General features: G+C 36.3%; 1 protein-coding gene across 1 annotated transcript in view; it reads right to left on the reverse strand.

Moving 5' to 3' along the window:
• Positions 1 to 19,348, reverse strand: part of LOC137245406 (F-box/LRR-repeat protein 20) — a 248,838-nt gene that overhangs the window by 156,834 nt on the left and 72,656 nt on the right. Inside the window, exon 3 of the mRNA XM_067776028.1 lies at positions 6,273 to 6,990. The gene's annotated coding sequence lies outside the window, so the exon portion shown is untranslated. The remainder of the gene's footprint in view (positions 1 to 6,272; positions 6,991 to 19,348) is intronic.

Raw genomic sequence — 19,348 nt, forward strand, 5'->3', positions numbered from 1 at the left:
CAAGCGATCCCAAAGCAGCTTCCTATATTTAGTGGCGACCCAGAGGAATGGCCACTTTTTATCAGCAATTTTGAAAATAGTACAGCAGTTGTCGGATATACCGATGCGGAAAATCTCATATGGCTCCAGGCCTGTCTCAAGGGTAAAGCTCGCGATATGGTTAGAGCGAAACTTTTCCTGCAATGGTTCCCGAGATTATTCGTACTTTGAGAATGTGTTTTGGAAGGCCCGAGTACATACTTGAACGCATGGATAATAGAGTTCGAGCAATGCCTCCTCCAAAAGACAAATTGGAAGGCCTTATTGATTTCGCGCTTTGTGTCAGAAATATTTGCAATACTATGGAAAGTTGCCAGATGCATATGCATAAGATGAACTGGGCTCTCCATCCAAAAGATAATACTATTCCGATCGTGAAGCAATTTAGTGACTGGATATTCAGTTTAGCAGAAGCGCCTAGCATAGCTGTCAACTTAGCACCAGGTAAGATCAATGCCACGGTTAACACCCATTCAATTGAAAGTAGTGCAAAACAGTCGAAGTTAGTATCTTATAATACAGCTAACAAACAATGTTGCGTATGTAAAGGCTACGACCATAAAATGCCCCAGTGTGAAGTATTTAAAAGGTTTGCTTTACCACGTAGATGGGAAGTAGTTGAAGCCAAAAAATCTTTGTCGGCAATGTCTTGGTTCGCATAGACGCAAATGTTTCATAAACAAAGCGTGTGGAATAGAGGACTGCACTACAAAACACCACCCTCTACTACACAAATACGCCGAGGTATCAATTGAACAAGTTAACACTCACAACAGTAGCGACGAGGACTCGCGTCCTCTTTTTAGAATTTTACCTGTTCGTTTGTATTCAGACAATACAGTGGTTGATGTTCACGCATTCTTAGACGAAGGCTCGTCAGTGACTCTTATAGAAAGGGAAGTGTTTAACAAACTTGGCGTAAAAGGTGAAAAGGGAACTCTATGTTTGCGTTGGACTGATAATACCACTTGCATCGAAGAAAACTCTGAAAAGGCGTCCATAGATATTTCGGGTAGGACCCTCAACCATAAATTCACACTGGAAAATGTACGCACGGTAGATAACCTTGATCTCCCAGTACAGTCGCTTAACACAACTGATATGCAATCGAAATATCAGTACCTTAGAGGGCTTCCCATCGAATCGTACAATAACATAAAACCGTCGGTACTTATTGGTGCTGATAACTGGAAGTTGGCCATACCGCTTAAAGTTAAAGAAGGTGACTGGCGTCAGCCAATAGCCTCCAAGACGCGTTTGGGGTACACCGCAGGGGTGTGAGAGAAACCAAAACGACAAATTTCATCTGAATGTACACACGTGTGACTGCCAACTGAAATACGATCACCTGCATGAAATAGTGAAGGATTTCTTCGCACAGGAGTCCCCAAAATCAAAGGAGATCCTTTCAAAGGATGATGCTAAAGCTTTAAATATCATGACCAGCACGTATCAGCAACTTGGCGATAGTTACGAGATTGGGTTGTTGTGGCGAGATATAAATGCGCATCTGCCTGACAGTTATCCAAATGCAATACGACGTCTGATGTGCTTAGAAAAGAAATTCGCTAAAGATCCTACCCTGCGATCTATCATGCAACAGAAGATTAACAACTTGGTCAGCAAGGGGTACGCGAAGAAGCTATCGACAACCGAGATTGAAATTCCCAGAAACAAAGTTTGGTACTTACCAACATTCGTCGTTACAAACCCCAATAAACCTGGTAAAATTCGTATGGTTTTGGACGCTACTGCGAAAACTAATGGAGAATCACTAAACGATTTTCTCTTAACTGGTCCTGATCTGCTGAACCCACTTGTACAAATCTTGCTAGCGTATAGGGTCGGTAGAGTTGCCGTATGTGGAGACATTGCCGAAATGTTTCACCGCATAAAGGTTCGAGAAACGGATATGCACGCTCAGCGATTTGTGTGGCGCGATGACGGGGACGATCCGAAACATCCTAGCGTTTATGTTATGCAAGCGCTGACATTTGGGGTCAACTGTGCTCCTTGCATAGCTCATTTCGTACGTGATAAAAATGAAGATAAATTCGTCGATGAATTTCCACGGGCAGCGGAATCCATAAAGAAAAATCATTACGTCGACGATTTCATTGACAGCGAAGACGACGAACAATCCGCCCTAAAATTGGCTAGGCAGGTTAAGGATATACACCGCGCAGCTGGGTTCGATATTCGCGGTTGGTCCACAAACTGCAAACCCTTGCTGGATAAATTTACGGATGACCCCTTATCGGTACACGAGGTCGAAGAGTGAGCATCTACTACAAAGATACTGGGTATGTTTTGGCATCCAACTAGTGACAATTTTAAGTATATTTGCAGGTTTACGAGACTTCGCCGCGATGTCATTAATGAAAACTTGGCGCCTACAAAAAGGGAGGTTCTGCAGGTGCTAATGTCTATTTTCGATCCTTTGGGGTTCGTCAACTGCTACACTGTAGGATTGAAAATTCTCCTCCAAGATGTGTGGCGATCCGGTATTGCCTGGGACGATCCGCTATATGACAAACTTTACGACAAATGGTGCCATTGGAAAAGTATGGTGCAACTTGTAACTGCTGTACAAATTCCTCGCTGTTATTCCTCATTGCTTAAAGGGGCAGACGATGTACAACTGCACACTTTCGTAGATGCGGGAGAAAACGCGTATGCAGCTGTTTGCTATTTAAGAATACAAAAGGGCAACGATGTCTCTGTCACCCTAGCAGCGACCAAATCCAAAGTCGCACCCCTCAAGCCATTGTCAATCCCGAGGCTGGAATTACAAGCAGCGGTTGTCGGCACCCGACTGGCCTCTACGGTAGCCAGTGTGCAACGAATTGGCATAACGTCTATGCATTGGTGGACCGATAACTAGCCCTACTGCTACGGGCCGGAGTTTTTAACGTTAGAGCAGAAGAACTGGCCGCATTTCACCGACGTAAACTCAAATGATGATGACTTAAAGGAGCTCAGACACTATTGTTTACAAATTGGAATTATACCATTACGAAATATTAAGCTGAACGTTAAATACTTTTCTAACTGGAGACGCTTGTATAGAGCAGTAGCGACCTTCATGCTCTACATACAAAAGCTACATTCAAAAATATCATCTAAAAGAACAAAGTCAGCTATTGACTACGAAATGATCTAAAAAGCTCAGCATTTTCTCATTAAGTATGCTCAAACAGATTTCAACGAGGAGATAACCTTTTTGCTGCACGGGAAACCTTTGAAAAGGTCGAGCAAATTATATTCTCTGGATGTCTACTTGGACGAGACAGGTATAATCAGGAGTAGGAGTCGCGCGGGAAACTTGAATAACCGAAAATACGCTATAGTCATGTCTGCTTCTAACTACGTCACATTTCTCATCGTACGTTCGGCTCGCGAGCAATTTCACCACCAAATGCACGAATCAATTATCAACCATGTACGCGGACAATACCTTATACCACGTCTTAGGGTTCTCTACAAAACTGTTCGTAAATGTTGCCAGCTATGCAAAAACAACAGAAGTATGCCGAAAGCCCCACAAATGGCAGCCCTACCATCGGCAAGACTTGCCGCGTTCGAGAGGCCGTTCACGTACGTCGGCATAGACTATTTCGGTCCACTACAGGTGGTTGCAGGAAGAAGGCGCGAAAAAAGATGGGGAGTAATTTTCACGTGCTTAACAATCCGTGCCATTCACATTGAAGTAGCGTCCAGCTTGGACACAAGCTCATGCATAATAGCGATACGCAACTTTATTTCACTACGGAGCTATCCCAGAGAGATATTCACAGACAATGGCACTAACTTCAAGGCGACGGAGAAGGTTATATGCGCTAAGCCCAAGGAGATCAACTTCCCGGATCTTACGCTATCCTTTGATACAATAAAATGGACATTCAATCCTCCAGGTGCACCTCATATGGGTGGAGTGTGGGAAAGACTTGTGAGATCTGTCAAAAACGTACTGTATCATATTCTTCCATCTAAGAGTTTCAACGACGAGAGTCTACGTAATGCATTATGTGAAGTGGAGTTTGTTATCAATTCCAGACCACTCACCTTTGTATCGCTCGAGAGTCACGATGACGAGGGGCTTACTCCCAACCATCTGCTTATTGGATCGTCGAATGGCTACAAACCTATTTGCAACGACAGCTCCAGCCTTCGTGAAAGTTGGCGTCAGTCTCAAAACTTTGCTGACAATTCTTGGAACAGATGGATTAAAGAATACATTCCTATCATATCGCGACGCAGTAAATGGTTCGCGAAACAGCCCCCGGTACGCGTAGACGATATCGTAATAATAGTAGATCAAAATCTCCCCCGAAATTGTTGGCCGAAAGGTAGAGTAATAGACGTTGTTTCAGCTAAGGATGGCCAAGTTCGAAGCGTGAAAGTCAAAACATCAGCTGGTATACTTCATCGACCCGTAGTCAAAATCGCAGTACTAGAAGTAGGCGATATACGAATTAAACATACTGAGACTAGTTCGCTTACAGGCGAGGAGATATCATCGACAGTTTCGATTAATTCGGTGTGAACCTAACATGAACTACATTGTTGCTAATTTGCCCATTTTCCTTATTCTTTGTTTTAATTTCACTTTCCTACCTAGCATATAGCATACAAATACATGATATGCTTTGTTACATACTCGCATATATGAATATTTTTTATTTACGATTTAACGGCAGAATCAGCTCATACTTAAAAGGTATAAATACTGAAATAACTGTGTAAAAATGTCTAGTTTTATCAGAGGCAACGAACAAAGTTAAAGTTTAAAAGCATCCGCTTATTAAAATCTTTGTTCTTATTTTTTCTGAAAAACAGGCGCGTTAAGTGAACGCAACACAAGGATTCCAGGTTCCGTTTTGAGCTTAAGGCCAGAACAATACTTTTTAATAATTTAATAAATGATAATTATTGTTTTTTTTTTTTATTTTCCTATAATTGAAATTTTTTGTTTAATTTAGAATAGAAGATAGACAATTTTTCAGACACCTGCCAGAGCTGCGCAGATAGATCCATTTCGAAGGTTTCTAAGCCATCATCATCAGTAGGCTTTAGGCCCGCTGCGCCAAAACAAAAACAATTGTTTTTTTATAGATAGAATTTAAATATGTTAGTACATATATCATTAGAGTAAATATTTTTATAAAATAATGAAATAGAGTTTAATAAAACATTTTTTTATTTTATTTCATATTATATTTATTATTGTAAAATTTATTTTTTACCATTTATTATATTTTTTAGTTTTTGTTTTTAAATATATAGGCAGTTTTATGCTAACTTCCCTTTTTTATAATTTTTATTTTTTTTTTATCATTTTTTTTTCTTTTCTAATTATATTTTATTTTTATTTTTATAACTTTTTTGATCTTGTTTTATTTAATTTTGCCGTCTTATTTTTAAGATATTTTTTTATTGTTTTGTTTATTTGATTTTTTCAGCTTATTTTTTTAATATTCTGCATTTTTTTAAATGGTTTAAATTTTGTTAAACAATTTCTTCTAACTTTTTTCATAAATTGTTTCAACAATTTTTTTCATTTCTTTTTTTTTTTAGTTTTTCCTTCTTATTTTAATTATCTTCTATTAATCGTCTTAGTTTTAAAATAAGTGTTTTCTTTATTTTCTATTTAAATCTGTTTTAATTACTTTGTATTTTATTTTCTTATTGATTCTTTTTTACAACTTATTTGTATGCTATTATTTTGTTTGTTTGCTTCGTCTTGGTTTATTTATTATTTTGTTTGTTATTGTGCTTCTTTTATTTTTATTCCTTGGGGTAGCTTTTAATTTTTTTTTTAACTTTTTCTTTTCTTTTTGTGATCAGTTTTGGTATTTTTCTATTAAGAAAATAATTTTTTTTCGTATTCGTATTGAAATTTTTTTGTAAATTTTTTTGTACCTTTGTTTTTTGCACTTTTTAGCTTTCTTTTTTAAACTTTTATTTATTTTAACTTTAATTTATTTCATATTATCCTGATATTTATTGGATGGCCGCATCCATCCGGAATTTTTCACTATATAATAATTTTTTTTTTAATAATTCTAAACTAATAACATGTTTCAAATTTGTCCAGAAGATTTATTTGAACTACATATTTCTTTATTTTATTATTTTCCGTGAAGCTTTTATTTCCTTAATTAGTTATTGTTATTTGTTTTATATAGGTGTATTAGTCCGACTAATTTACGCTTTGTTTGCGAATAACTTACCACCATACACCACACTTTTCTTGTTTATTTTTCTTATAAGTTTTCACCTATGAACATTTTCTTTTTTATTATTGCTTTACTTGCTTCTCTCATATATAAGCTTTTCTTTTAATTAATAAGTTTTAACAAGTCTTGAAATATTTTTTTCTTTACTATTCATTTTATTTTATTACTATTTTTTTTTTTTTATTAATTTATCATTTTATCTATTTTTCAGTTATTATTCTTTTTTTATTTGGTCTTTAGTTTTTTTGCTCGGAGCTGTTTTTTTATAGTTCAAAATTTTATTTTTGCATCACGATTTTTTGTTTTATTTTTACTTCTTTATTATATTTATTTTACGTATATGTAATCTATTTTTTTTTCTATTTCATTTTATTCAATATTAAATTTCAACAACAATCTTGTCACTTTGTAGATTTTTTTTCGCGCGCTTTTTATTTAGGCTCTTTTGTCCCCATTATTATCGCCTCTTTATTAAAAAAAGTTTCATCTGGCACTATACAATAATTCTATTCTAATTTCAATGTTTTACTGTTTTTTGTATTTATTGTTTATTTCGCTCAAACAAGCTCACGCTTTACGCTCACTTCTTATTGCTTTGACATTATTTGCTCATCATTATTCGCTTACTTAATCAGCTGTTGCTACGACGCCAAATGGGCCATACGTGACGTATACGTAACGAACATAGAGGAGCTAACGGTTAAAGGTGTTGCTGCCGTTGACGTCATTGTTGCGACGTGTTGTATTAAAAAAAATACATACACATACCCAAACAGTTGGCAGCGTAGCATGAGAGCACAAAAAGATGCAAAAGGGAGAGAGAGAGAAAAAAAGTACAAATACATTTTAGATACATTTGTATGTCTATATGTAATATCTTTGTACAATTTAGTTAACGATCAATTTGGGAAAGAAGAAAGAAAAACATTAACAAACAAAAATATCTTTAGAGAGAAATTTGACTGGTGATAAAAAAAGAAAACAACAACAAATTTGTATGTTTTTTTAATGATTCTCGCGAGGAATAATAATGCAAATATCGAAATATACTATATGTATGTACATATGTAAGTATGTGGCTAATGAGCTGAAATACGAAAATGCTAAAATGGGCTTAAGTTGAATTATATTTAATGAGTGCTGTGTGTAAATAACTGAATGCGCATGACGACTATATTTGATGTGCAACGACTTCTTAATGTTCGCGGCGGGTAAAATTTAGCGGTAAGCAAAAGAGTATGTGAACTCTAAAATGAATTTTCGAGAAAATCAATTGATTTATTTGTGCCTTTTTTATACTCAGCGTGCTTTGCACACAGAGTATATAAACTTTGATTGGATAACGGTTGGTTGTGCAGGTATAAAGGAATCGAGATAGATATAGACTTCCATATATCAAAATCATCAGTATCGAAAAAAAATTTGATTGAGCCATGTCCGTCCGTCCGTCCGTTAACACGATAACTTGAGTGAATTTTGAGGTATCTTGATGAAATTTGGTGTGTAGGTTCCTGGGTACTCATCTCAGATCGCTATTTAAAATGAACGATATCGGACTATAACCACGCCCACTTTTTCGATATCGAAAATTTCGAAAAACCGAAAAAGTGCTATAATTCATTATCAAAGACGGATAAAGCGATGAAATTTGGTAGGTGAGTTGATCTTATGACGCAGAATAGAAAATTAGTAAAATTTTGGACAATGGGCGTGGCACCGCCCACTTTTAAAAGAAGGTAATTTAAAAGTTTTGCAAAGCTGTAATTTGGCAGTCGTTGAGGATATCATGATGAAATTTGGCAGGAAAGTTACTCCTATTACTATATGTATGCTTAATAAAAATTAGCAAAATCGGATAACGACCACGCCCACTTTAAAAAAAAAAATTTTTAAGTAAAACTTTAACAAAAAATGTAATATCTTTACAGTATATAAGTAAATTATGTCAACATTCAACTCCAGTAATGACATGGTGCAATAAATTCAAAAATAAAAGAAAATTTCAAAATAGGCGTGGTTCCGCCCTTTTTTATTTAATTTGTTTAGAACACTTTTAATGCCATAAGTCGAACAAAAATTTACCATGCATGCATTATGTGTTCCAAATATGAGCCAAATCGGGCCACAAATACGATTTTTGTGAATATCTCGATCCATGCGCCACCTAGCGGCGATTTTTTTCGATAGTTCGATGTCTATTCTTGTATGTATTATGTGTTCGAAATATGAGCCAAATCGGACCACAAATTCAATTTTTGCGAGTATCTCGACCCTTGCGCCACCTAGCGGCGATTTTTTTCTTATTATTGGATTGTCATCGGGTTCTGAACTATATTCCAAGTTTCAAGCTTGTAGCTTATCGGGAAGTTACTTAAATTTCAATTACAAAATTCGTTCACAACGGCCGTGCATGCGGCCTGCCTGTCAAGTCAAGCTAAATAAAACCGTTTAATGAATTAGCGGTACCCGACAGATGATGTTCGCGGTTCACATTTTGGTCGATATCTCGAAAACGCCTTCACATATACATCTACCACCACTCCCTTTTAAAACCCCCATTAATACCTTTAATTTGATACTCATATCGTACAAAGACATTATAGAGTCACCCCTGGTCCACCTTTATGGCGATATCTCGAAAAGGCGTTCACCTATAGAACTAAGGCCCACTCCCTTTTAAAATACTCATTAACGCCTTTCATTTGATTACCATATCGTACAAGCATATTCTAGAGTCATCCCTGGTCCACCTTTATGGCGATATTCCGAAATGGCGTCCACTTATAGAACTATGGCCCACTCCCTCTTAAAATACTCATTAATACCTTCCATTTGATACACAAGTCATACAAACACATTCCAGGGTTACCATAGGTTCATTTTCCTACATGGTGATTTTCCCTTATTTTGTCTCCAAAGCTCTCAGCTTAGTATGTAATGTTCGGTTACACCCGAACTTAGCCTTCCTTACTTGTTTTTATATTGTTAACATTTTGGTTTGAAGTTTTTTTCGTCAAATTTTTTCAATAATTCTTTTTAGCAATTTTTGTCTTGCTTATTGCATAGTATTTGTTTTTTCTTATTTTGTTTTTTATTTATATGTCCGAAAAGCTTTTTTAATTTAACATAATTTTTTTCCTGTATTTTTTATTTTATATACTAAGTTTTTGTTATTTTAATTTTTGATTATTAAACATTTTTTTACAGGTTTTCTTTTCCTTCTTAAGATCCTGGTTACTTAGTCCAGAGTAAGGGCCGAATACTCAACTGGTTGAATATTCTGTATTTTTACGAATCTTTCTAACCTGAGGAAGATGAGACAACGGAGCATTTGCCTCGCCTACGCTAGAATCAGGTATCAGGCTGCAGCGATCACACCAGTTGAAAACTAGCGCAAAACTATCGCACTAAGAGACGATACCAGTTTTTATTCTGGTTTTACTGCTCTTCCTCTATGATTTCCAGAAAAGGGGAAAAAAATAAGTGGCACCAAAAAACTCAAGCCGTCTTTATTTGTCAAGGGCGCTAATATATATACATACGCAAGCGAAAAAGAAGGACAAACAACAATTTTTTAAAGATGAAACAAAGTAGCAGCGTTTTACAGAATAAAATGCCATAAGTATATATATATATATATGGGGTATTCCATCCCGTTTCGACCAATTTTGAATTGAACCCGACCCCTTTAGAATTGGCTGAAAGTTTTTCTTCTTTTTCTAGCTTACGAAAGACGTTTTTCAGAAGTTTTTAAAATTTTTTCATCCAACTCAAAAAAAGTTATGAATTTTTAAAAAAACACCGTTTTTGTTTTCAAAATGCTATAACTTTTTCAAAAATTGACCGTTTGGGATCTTTTTTTTTTAAATTTGTTTTTAAATGTACTTTTCGGAAAAAATACAAAAAAAAATTAAATTTTTTTTCAATTAAAAAAAAAAAGAAAAAAAATTCTCGGCCCACTCCGGGATTAGTGGAGATGATTGCAGAATTGATTGAAGTTTTTTATGAGAAAAAAAGGGCCAAATTCGAAAAATCTCGAAAAACTGAAAAATTTCAAAAAAAAACTTAAAAAATTTTTTTGCATATTTTCCGAAAAGTACATTTAAAATTAAAAAAAAAGATCCCAAACGGTCAATTTTTGAAAAAGTTATAGCATTTTGAAAACAAAAACGGTGTTTTTTTAAAAATTCATAACTTTTTTTGAGTTGGATGAAAAAATTTGAAAAACTTCTGAAAAACGTCTTTCGTAAGCTAGAAAAAGAAATGGGATGGAATACCCCATATACTGTATATATACAAATGAGTATACGGTGGAGAATATTACGTTAAAATAAAAAAATTTGATTTTTAAGAAAAAATTCATTGAAACCAGACGAAGTTAATTTTGGTCACAGCATATTTTTTTGATGGCCATTACTGCGTTGTATTTATAGCAACAAAACAAGTCGTATCTATGTACTTTAAAAATTGGGTTAATGCTGATAACGCATAAATCTCAAAAATTTATTATTTTTATTACTTTTTATATGCAAGACTGCACACAAAAAACAACAGCGCATACTAAGTCTTCATACGACAGCTACAACAATTTAGATGGATTTGGAAAAATGCGTAGAAGCCTAAATATGCGAACACACAACTTAGCTAAAAATACTGAGTACATATTGATAAACGAAGAGATACATGGATGTACGAAAGTGCTGTGTAGCAAATTGCAGTAGGAAGGAAACCTGCTTTTTGGTTTTTATACTACACTGAACCAAAAATTTAATGAAAACCTCTCCAAAAACCGGTGTTCATAAAATTAAAAAAATATTTCTTAGAATATATATATTTTTTCTTATATTTTATGAATGGGTTCATAGATTTTAAGAAAAATATTTATATTCTAAGAAATATTTTTTTTGATTCTATGAAAACTGGTTTTTGGAGAGGGTTTCATGAAATTTTTCTTAGAAACATGTACTTTTTTGGTTCAGTGTAGGATACGGACATTTTAATACATTTAAGAGATTTATTGACAAGATATTAGTACAATTAGATCTAAGATCTTTTATAGTATAACCAAAATGTATAACTTATTTAATAATTTGGGAAAAATTTAAACAACGTAGCATCAGGACGGACAAGGCGACAGTTGTTTCGATTATACCTTGTAAATCTCTTCAAAGCCTTTTCTCCCGGGAGTGTGATTTGAACACGCACTGTGCGAAGAATAAAATATGCAAGGAAGGCAATTGAGATAAAGTTTACAACAACTAAGGCATGACGTGGCTGAATGCGTTTGTAACACTTCAACCCATGGCGAAACGATACAAGGTGGCAGCATGGGACAGCTGATTATAAACTTTTTTTATTTCATTTGATACAGCAACTTCCGGCGCAGTACGATTTTGACATTTGTCCATGGAATTTACAAAAACAAAGTACATGGAATTTTTATTTATGTTTGTAGGTATGTCACCATGCTGCCACCTTGTATCGTCCCGTCATGCTTCAACTATCGTAGGAGTGCGGGTTCAACTCCCACTCCCTGGAGAAAGGCTTTGAAGAGATTTACAAGGTATAATCGAAACAGATGTCGCCTTGTTCGTGCTGATGTCACGTTGCTTAAATTTTTCCCAAATTTTTAGATAAATTATAAATTAAAAATTGCTTCAAATAAATGTTTTCACACATTTAAAAGCAATGAGACCAATCCCTGCTTAATTCATACCAAAATGAATAGCACTTATAATAACAGTTGCATCTAATCTGTAATTTTCTTGAAAAGCGCTATTTTACGCAATTTTTTTTTTAAAGGATTTAGAGAACAGAAGTAATTCATTGTTTGATTAGACAAAGTCTTTAAGGAACTTTTGATATTTTACACTTCTATATTGATGGATTGGAGCTTGAAGGCAATAAATAAATAGGTAACATTAGACTTTCATATTCCTCTCACGCGTTTTGGCACTACTGCGCCTTCATCAGGGAGTATGGTTATTATTATAACTAGACCTCGTTGCACCTTTATTTAGTTCTAGTGTGATTTACCTTCCAGAATTTTACAGTAGTGGGAGGCTTTAATGTACTTAAGTAGATCTTCTTTTTTCATATCACGAAGAAACTAAGAGTCACGCCACTTACAAGGGCCTTGTCAGAACGAAGCATTAGCAGAGAATGTGAACCGACGTTTCCAGCTTACAAAAGCGTCATTTCTGTGATAGATTTAACTAACTGAGGCGATATGGTAGACTACAATGTCCCGTATGGAACTCAGTGAGAGTTCGTAGATCCTCTCTGTCCAAATTAATAAGTTTGGCTGATACTATCGTTGCTGGGAGTATTAACAATTTGCCCTGGCTTTGGCCTGGGCATTCAATCCACTGTCGTCTGCACTGCTTTGTTTCCAAGACACTTATAGTTTCCCTAGTGTGCCTTTTTAAGGCTCAAAGATTTCTGTGCAAAATGAAGACCTCAAAATTATGTGACACTTTGAGCGTAGGGGCCATTGTATCACGTAGTGGCAGTACGGGATTTCCTATGAATTTTCTTATTACCTTCATATGCTCTTTAGCTCAGATATATTTTAAAGTCTTAGTGCAGCAAGTGTTGCCTCTTTCTCTGTTCAAATAGGGAAGGGCCGTATTCCCACTACGACACTAAGTGTGTCAGCAAAGGACGTTCTTATCGCATCATACAAACTAGTCGCTGCAGTTTGCTTCGCTTTGGTATTGCTGTTCTTTACGTTGCCAAACCAAGGAAGTGAATGTTAATATTGGCTTCACAATAGTATTAAATGTCCCGTAAAGTTCTTTTTGCTTTGTTCAAGAAGATCGTTCCATGTGGGTATTTTGCTTCCATTGGAAATCGGATTTAAGTGCCACTCAGGAATGGTTCTGGCAGGGATACTTTCCTTCTTCGTGTAAAAGTCATTAGGACAGTTTTGTTAACAGTGATAGACAGTCCTTTGGTATCACACAACCTTTCTATGATGCGCAGGGCTTGTTGCATGTCATTTAATATTGTTTCCTAAGTCATCTGCATACCCTTGTATATCAAATCAATTCGATTTCAAAGTTCATCCATGACTAAGGTCTACAAGGGAGGAGAGTACACCCCCTTAAAGGCACTGCGTCCATTCCGGCAGCATGAATAATATAAAGGCACGTAGAATTTATAATGGTGGAAAATATTTTGTTTATAAAAATATTTAAAACTCTTACAACAGTAAATATTCTGCAGAAAAAAATTTGGAATTGCTACAATAAGCTAACAAATAGTTTACTATTTTACTTGTTTGCGGAAAGTATCTGACTTCTCGTTCACTTTAAAAAGTGAGTAATGTATTGCTTGAAAAGTAATGCAGAAATAATCACCCCCGACTATTTTTAATTGCCATACAAGTAGTTAGCTTTTTCAAAGAAACCAAACAGATAATAGTGCGCGTTAGTTTATTAGTAACCAGCTTGTAGTTAGCTCGTAGCTAGCTTTTCCTCAAGTTGGGTATCTAGGTATTGCTTTCATTGTCATATTTATTGCGCTTACGAATATGTTGTCGGACTATTTAATACATTGTATCGAATATGAGTGACACTAAGTGATACTCAAATCCCTAGTGTCAGCCGACATGGCAACTCTAACTAAGTAAAAGACGATTTGAGGAGAGAAATGAAATGAGCGAGACGAAGCAGTCTGTCTCGAACCTTCAGAACGAAACGTCGTATTTAACACAATCATAATTCGCTTATAATACATTAAAGTGTATATTCATTATTTCTAATAATAATACTTTCTTCATTTAACATTAAATAAACTAGCGTGCGTCTAATTAATTATTCGGAACTCTGACAAACGTAAGTAGATATGCCATCGTGATAATATCAGAAGTGTGCGAAACCTATGCCACATAAGGATTGTCGCGTTAATAATAATTCGAGCATATTATAAAAAAATGTGAAAAATCTTTGCAACAATAAAAAGAAGTGTTGTGTTAATGATAAAATGCATTGAAAAACGAAAGCGTGCATAGTAAATAGTCATATATGTACATATGTACGAGGAAAAAAGTCCAACCGTGTCGAAAAACGTACAACGAAGTAGAAAAATTGCGTCGAAATTGTGAAATTGCAAAACACGAAAAAAATAAAAGAAACGGTAGTATACATACACACATAAATGTACATGCGTCTATATGTACATACGAACGTGCAACGCGTCGAGTTTGCAACGAACGGTCGGTTAAATTGAAAATTCTACGACTTTAGAGTTTCATCATAAAAACGAAAGGGATAGCGAAAATATTCCTATACTAAAACATATATGTGTTTATGTTGTATGCAAGAGCGTCGTTTCAACCATTTTAAAACATCGCAAAACTTCTCAACTCGTAAAAGCTGAACTCGCATTTTCAATTTCTAATTAGACAAAAACATGAACTTTCGTAGTATGACAGTTAATGATCTGCGCAACAGATGTCGCGAGCGCGGAATTGCAAAGACGGGAAAAAAACACACTTTAATCGAACGACTCGAAGAATATGAAAATGTAAACAAAACCGCGAACGCGAACGCAAATGATACATTTATGAGTGCAAATGAAACGATGCTAATGCAAAGAATAAATGAATTAGAAAAAACAATTACCGATTTGCAAGTGAGTGTAACGCAACGTGAGTGTGAAATGCCAACGCAAAGCAAAAGCACTCAAGTAGTATCTGAATTTCGTCCGTCGGTTGGTTCGTCACCACAGTCCGAACAAATTACAAGTTGCATAAATTCGTTTGTTTCGGTACCGCTTACGTGCGTGCCGCCAACTAGTGTATCATATACACACGCACATTCATCGCGAATGAGTACAAATATTCAACCACCGTATATATCAATAGCAAATGACGTGCACCCGTATATGCAAGTCAACGAGCATTCTTATTGGAATAGTGAGAATATTCACAGTGTAAATTATATGCCACCCATGTCTGTTTATAATGGGCATGCTCAGTTGTGTTATGACGAAAATTTCACGCAAACGCGATTTTATAATGAACCGAATATAAGAAGCAATATGCAGTCGAATAGTTTTCATGCTCATATGCAACAAAATCATCCATTTTCAAATGTAAATATACGACAAAATCCGTATAGTAATGTGAATGAAGTGATAGCACTTCTACCCGAATTCGACCCGTCAAATGAAACATCACTAAGTGCAAATCAAGTTATAAGAAGAATCGAAATGCTACGTACTGCATATCAGTGGAGTGACCAAGTGTTATTATTCGCCGTACAACAAAAATTAAAAGGGCATGCGAAATATTGGATTGATTGTCAAAATATTTTTAAATCGTGGTCGGAATTCGTCGCGAAATTTTGTATTGATTTTGCAACCGTTGAAAACGTCGCGGATATACACATAAAATTGGGACGAACGCGTCGTCAACGTAACGAAACTCCCCAAGACTATTATTACAAAATGTTGTCGATGGGTACAAAAGGAGGAATTCCTGAATTTGCTATCGCGCGGTACATAATAAACGGCATTAACGACCATGATCTCCGTAAAAAGATCTCGAACGATTACGAAAATTGCAATAAGTTGCTACGCGATATTCAAAATTATTCGGTGTACAATAACATAAAATACGAACCGCTGAACTATAAACAGAAAATCGACGAATATACGGCTACGTCCAAAAGCCAAACGAAAAATGTTGGTGAACGTGAAATACCAGCAAACGCTAAAGTAGGTGAACGCGAAACACCTAAATCGGTTAAATGCTATAATTGTTTAAAAACGGGACATATTTCAATAAATTGTTCAGAACCACAACGTGTCGAAAGATGTGAGACTTGTAAACGTACAGGTCATAAAGCAATAAACTGTAAACAAGCGAAAGCAAAACCTAAACCAAATACGACGGTGAATAAAATAAATGATGTAATTCAAGATACAAACTTGACAAAAGTAATCAAAGTAAACGATTTCGAAACAAAAGCTATCATCGACTCTGGTAGTACGTGTTCGCTAATCCGTCATTCTATAGCCGAAAAAGTGGGCAAACTTGTAGAATGTAAACGCGTCTTAAGAGGATTCGCAGGAGGCGAATATATGTGTAAAGCAAACATTTCAGTTGTACTTGAAATTGACAAAAATCATAACCAAGCCGTATTATTAGTGGTTAACGATGATCACATTGATGAAGATGTACTCCTCGGAAGAGATGTGTTTTGTAATAACAAAAATAGGCTGGTTATAGAAAACAACAAGTGTAGTTTCGAGAAATTAGAGAACGTGTCGAATATCTCAACGAATGAACGATCGGAATTGAAAGCTATTATTGAAGCAAACCGCGATATATTTTCTGAGTCTGTATCCGACCTAGGTACATGCACAGTCTCGAAAATGAATATCGAATTAACCAACGATAAGCCAATAACTTTAAAGCCATATAGAGTGCCGTTCGCTAAACGTAAAATAGTATCTGATATTGTATCTGAACTATTAACAAATCGAATAATTCGTCATTCGGAATCACCTTACGCGTCACCGGTCGTGTTAGTTGAAAAAGCCAATGGGGAATCGCGATTATGCGTGGACTATAGAGCGCTAAATAAAATTACGGTGAAACACCCATATCCCATGCCAATAATCGACGAACATTTCGCACAACTATCGGGAAATAGTTATTTTACGACATTGGACTTACGGATGGGATATCACCAAATAGAAATCGAAGAGTGTGCGAAAAAGTTTACTGCTTTCGTGACTACGGATGGTCACTATGAATACAATAGAATGCCATTTGGCCTGGTAAATGCGCCTTCTGTATTCCAACAAGTAATGAATAAAATAATTGCGAAAATGAGAGCGGGTGAAATACTCGTATACTTGGATGACGTCATAATTCCAAGTAAAACGGTTAAAGAAGGTTTATCACGTCTTACAAAATTCTTAAATATCTTACGAGAAAATGGTTTAACACTACGTTTTTCAAAATGTAATTTTCTGGCTGAAGAAATACACTATTTAGGCCACGTAATAAATAAAAATGGTATAAAACCGGGAGAAAAGAAAATAATCGCTATCAAAAACTTTAAAGTACCATCTAGTATAACGGAAACTAGACGATTTTTGGGTTTAACTGGGTTCTTCCGGAAATTCGTACCGGAATACGCGCTAATTTCGAAACCAATAACGAAACTTCTCGCGAAATCAAACGAATCTTTTGTATGGGGTCGTGAACAACAAGAAGCATTCGAAACCTTGATCGAACGTTTAAGCAACGCTCCAATTCTCGCGTTGTACGATAGGATGGCCGAGCATGAAGTACACACCGACGCATGTAGTGTTGGCCTTGCCGGTGTGCTACTTCAGTCAAACGACAATAAAACGTGGAAACCAGTATTTTATTTTAGTAGGCATTGCACGAGTGCAGAAAGTAATTATCATGCGTACGAACTCGAGGTACTCGCCGTAGTCGAATCCCTCGAACGCTTTCGAATGTATGTACTAGGCAAGCATTTTCGACTAGTAACGGACTGTTCTGCCATAGCTAAAGTCAAAACTAATAAAGAATTAAAATCTCGTATCGCGCGTTGGTGGATGAAACTTTTAGAATTTGATTTCGATATAATTCATCGCCAAGGCACACGTATGGCTCATGTCGACGCTTTGAGTCGCGCACCAGATCAGCCACCAAACGACGTAGAACCGGCTGGGTTGGTAATGAAAGTTAATACTTCATCCGAAGACTGGCTCTTGACAATGCAGTTGCAAGACCCAACGTTATCATCGATAGTATCAGTACTTAAGCAAGAGAAGAAAACAGATCAAGACGCCCAAATTCGACAAGACTACGAAATTAAGGATCATCGATTATATCGCCGTACGAAAGATGGGTTACGATTCGTTGTACCAAAATCAGTTCGTTGGAGAGTAGTGCATTCTTGCCATGACGAAATGGGACATTTTGCACTCGACAAAACGATCCAACGAATTTCGACACATTTTTGGTTTCCTAAAATCCGCAAATACGTTAAAGATTATTTAGCAGCATGTCCAGATTGTTGCTACAACAAATCTCGTCACGGTGTGGCTGAAGGTAGGCTGCATTATAGTGAACCTGATCCCATGCCATTTCGGATCCTTCACGTCGATCACTTAGGACCTTTCGTCAAAAGTAATCGTGGAAATTGCTACGTTCTGGCAATATCCGATAGTTTTTCCAAATACCTGGTAGTGAAGCCAGTACGCAATACGAAAACCACCGCGGTAATCAACGCACTAAACGATATGACAAGCTACTTTGGACTGCCTGTCAAAATCATCACCGATAGAGGTACATGTTTTACCTCGAAGCAATTCGAACAGTTTTGTGAAAAAAATTCGATCCAACATATTAAAAACGCCGTACGTACACCTCGCGCCAACGGCCAGGTTGAGCGAGCTAACCAAACCATATTAAATTATCTTCGAACATCGACCGATAAACCGAAAGAGTGGGATTGTCATCTACGAAACGTGCAATGGTCAGTCAACTCACAGCGCAACGATACGTCAGGGTATTCGCCGAACGAACTAATTTTTAATTTTCGTCTCCGCGATATCGTACAAAATAAGCTAATTGCAGCTATTCACGATACAACCGATAATCCGAATCCGCTACCAATCGACGAAAAACGGCAACAAGCCCTTGAAAATATTAACCACGAACGAGAAAAATGGAAACGTAGGTTCGATGATAAGCACCGTACTCCGACAACATACACTGAAGGTAACCTCGTTGTTATTGAGAACGAGCCAGCAGCAACTGGCGAATCGAGAAAGCTGGAACCCAAGTTTCGCGGTCCATACGTTATTACCCGAAGCTTGGGAAACGACCGATACCTCATAGAAGATATTCCTGGTATAAAAATAACAAATCGCAAATTCTGCTCAATATTTAGTACCGACAAAATAAAGCCCTGGTGTCACAGTGCACCCGAGCTCGACGAATACGACGACGACGACGACGACCCTGATCAAATCGAGGTCGATTTGGAGTCAGGAAAGGCCGAATTGTCAGCCGACATGGCAACTCTAACTAAGTA

The sequence above is a fragment of the Eurosta solidaginis genome, chromosome 3 (genome assembly GCF_040869045.1).
Source record: "Eurosta solidaginis isolate ZX-2024a chromosome 3, ASM4086904v1, whole genome shotgun sequence".
Taxonomy (NCBI): Eukaryota; Metazoa; Arthropoda; class Insecta; order Diptera; family Tephritidae; genus Eurosta; species Eurosta solidaginis.